The following is a 3,383-nucleotide window of genomic DNA, read 5'->3' on the forward strand; positions in this document are numbered from 1 at the left end:
TATTGCTGATGAATTGAAGACTAGGACATCCATGTCTTTTTTGAAGGATGCACAAAAGGCTATTCAGGCTGGTAGCACAGATAAATGAGGTCGTGTGATAGAAATTGTTAAGAACAAGAACAAAGATGAGATGGGATTTCAGCAAGGGTCATTCAATGCCAACGTCAAGGCTATGCAACAAGTTTTCCGCAGTGGAGGGTTCATTCACAAGGATGATCAACACTCAGTTACTATTATTGAAGACGGGATGAAGACAAAGCTTATGCCAATTTTGTGACACACGGACAGACTTGCAACAATTGGGTTGTTGTTGATATTCCTGTTGTTGAGCACCGTTCAAAGTAATTTTTTTTATTGTTTAAGAAAAATCGTTCTTCTATGCCTAAGGGAGAAGTGAAACGTTGTTGGTCATTTTCTTATTATCATTAATAAAATACAATTTTATTCATCCACATCTCCGATGTTTTATTTTTACTTTTTGCTTTTTCTTAAAATGGTAATCACAAAAAAATATAAATAAGCAATAATTTTTACCATATCTACATAATATATGTTTGCACTTCATTTCTCTAAAATCAAAATATCAAATCATTATGCAGGTTGGTTCTCAAACCCATTGAATGTAATGATCATACTCCCTCTTCAAACTTTGATTTCCCTGTGTTTGAAGCTGAGGAAGAGAATGATGATGAAGACATGTCTGATGAATTATCTTGTTTGCTTGAGCACGAGGAAAGAACCATTCATCTGTTTGAAGAGCAAATTGAATTAGCCAATTTGGATTCCGAAGATGATGTGAAGGAAGTCAAGATTGGGTCTCAACTGTGTCCATAGGTAAACAAAGGGTTGGTTGATCTTCCCCGTGATTACTCTGATGTGTTTTCTTGGTCCTATCAAGATATGTCTGGTCTGGATTCTGAGATTGTGGAGTATAGATTGCCTTTGAAGCCAGAATGCCCGCCGGTCTAGCAGAAACTGAGAAGAACTCGTCGTAATATGGAAGTGAAGATTAAGGAGGAAGTGTAGAAGCAGATTGATGCTGGGTTCCTTTTTACCTCGGAGTATCCGCAATGGGTGGCCAATATTGCGCCTGTTCCTAAGAAAGACGGAAAAGTTCGTATGTGCGTTGATTATAGATATTTGAATAAAACTAGTCTGAAAGATGATTTTCCTCTGCCACACATTGATATGTTGGTAGACAATATAACCAAATTTAAAGTCTTTTCATTTATGGATGGATTTTTTGGTTTTAATCAGATCAAGATGGTGCCCGAAGATATGAAGAAGACCATATTCATTACTGTCACTACCAGGATTTTACGATAACGAAACCGGGACTAAAGAGGTGCCAAAGAGAGGCAAAATCAGAAGAGTCGCCACCAAATTTTATTTAGTTTACCTCTATCAGAGAGGCAAGGGGAAATAGTCGATAAAACCCTCAAAAGATACACGCACGAGAAGCGCTAAAAGAGAATAAGGAATTGGTCTTGCAACCGAGGTTTGGGTTCGGAAGTCGGCTACGTGAGGGGAAGGTATTAGCACCCCTTACGTCCATGGTACTCCATGGGAACCATTTGGGTTGGTTTACATGCATGGGGATTTATCTATCATTGTGTTATTTTCAAAAGAATGTGTATGAAAAGGGGGTGTCTTATTATTATAGTGCTCGCCAAGGATTGGGGCCCTTGTGCCTACGTATCACTCATTCGGGGATGAGAAATCAGAGCTCCGTAGTTCGGAGTAGAAAATATTTGTGGGTTGGTTGATTATTACCTTTAAGAAAAGGGTTTTCGGGATGATGCCCTAAGGCACAAAAATGAGTTTGATGAGTCGTATTATTTTTACCTTGAATAAGGGTTTTAGGAAATGAATGTTTGTGATTATATTGCACTAAAGTCTATGGGCGGAGGAGATTATTCTAAACAACAAGCCAAGCGTCTTGCGTCTAAAATAATCAGAGTAAGGGTAGGAATGCTCCATTCTTACTGATTCTCCACCACTTAAGGCTTGTGGCGCACAATAATAATCGTAATTTTATTGTATTTTGAATTTGATTATGAAAATGCCACTTGACGTTGAATCAAGGATTTGGTTTATTCGATTATGAAATTTGACTTATGCAACATGAATGCAAAGTAACCAACAAGAAACTAAAGGGTCTCACTGTAAGGTAGCCCAAGAGAAAGCCTTGTGTGTGCAAAAATGACCTAAGCTAAACAAAAGATAATGGTCTTACAAACATGTCCCCCTAAGGTGGTGTCATGATGTCATTCTTACAAAATGCATGTAAGTTACGAATAAAATCCAACATTTACAAAGTATCACAAAGATAAGGAAAAGGCATTCAAATAAAGGTCCTAAAATGAAATCCTCTAAGTCCAAGTTGATTAAGAGTGGAGTGAATATTTTTGGTCTTATCATTTTATCATGTTTTTGTTGTTTATTAATGTTTGATGATAATAAAATAAATAAAAAGTAAATAAATATGCATGATGAGTTTGTACAATGATGATGGTAATGAATAATTGAATGTAAATTACAAGGTAATGACATAAAAGTAAATTACAAGATAAAGAATGGTAATATCACAATAATGGTTAATGGATATAAATGACATTAAAATAAATAGCAAGTTAGTAGCACCAAAATTACAATAACAAAGGTTAACGATAAACAAAGTTAGTGAAGTATAATTAATGGTTAGTAATATGTGCGAAAATGAATATTTTGAGGATTATTTTTCCATAGGTCAAAAACTCAAAATATGACACATTAAGGGATAGCTTATCATTGATGCAAAGTATTAAAAATGATTAATAATCACATTACAATAGATTTGTAACAAAGAAAGTTATACAACCCTAAGTTCATCCATCAATATTTTAAACAATTATGATTTGTTCTCTTTCTTTTGTTTTTACTCCCATTTTTTATTTAGCAAGATAGTAAAAGAGTAAATAAATTAGCATAGTATAAATGATGTGGTTAGATAACAATAAATATAAACATAAAACACTTGAAATAAAGTGAACAATACAATAAATTGCAAGGAAGTAAAATGCAATAATGTAAATGTTAGGAATAGGTAAATAATGAACATAAACATAAAGAAAATGGAATAAAATAAACAATAAAATAAATTGCAAGGAATTAAAGTGCAATAATATAAATGTTATAAGTTAGTAGTTAGTGGTTAGTAGAATAACAATAAGAAAATGGTTTCATCTATGCATCAAATGACTCAAATATGGTTGAAATAGAGGCAATCTATCAATGCTTCAAAGTATCATGAATGATCTAATGATCAATCATTAATAGGTTTGAAACATTGAAGATTTAATCAACCCTAAACACCATGACCATGATCTAATAGAACTCATTAA

Source organism: Lathyrus oleraceus, chromosome 2 (genome assembly GCF_024323335.1).
Source record: "Lathyrus oleraceus cultivar Zhongwan6 chromosome 2, CAAS_Psat_ZW6_1.0, whole genome shotgun sequence".
Taxonomy (NCBI): domain Eukaryota; kingdom Viridiplantae; phylum Streptophyta; class Magnoliopsida; order Fabales; family Fabaceae; genus Lathyrus; species Lathyrus oleraceus.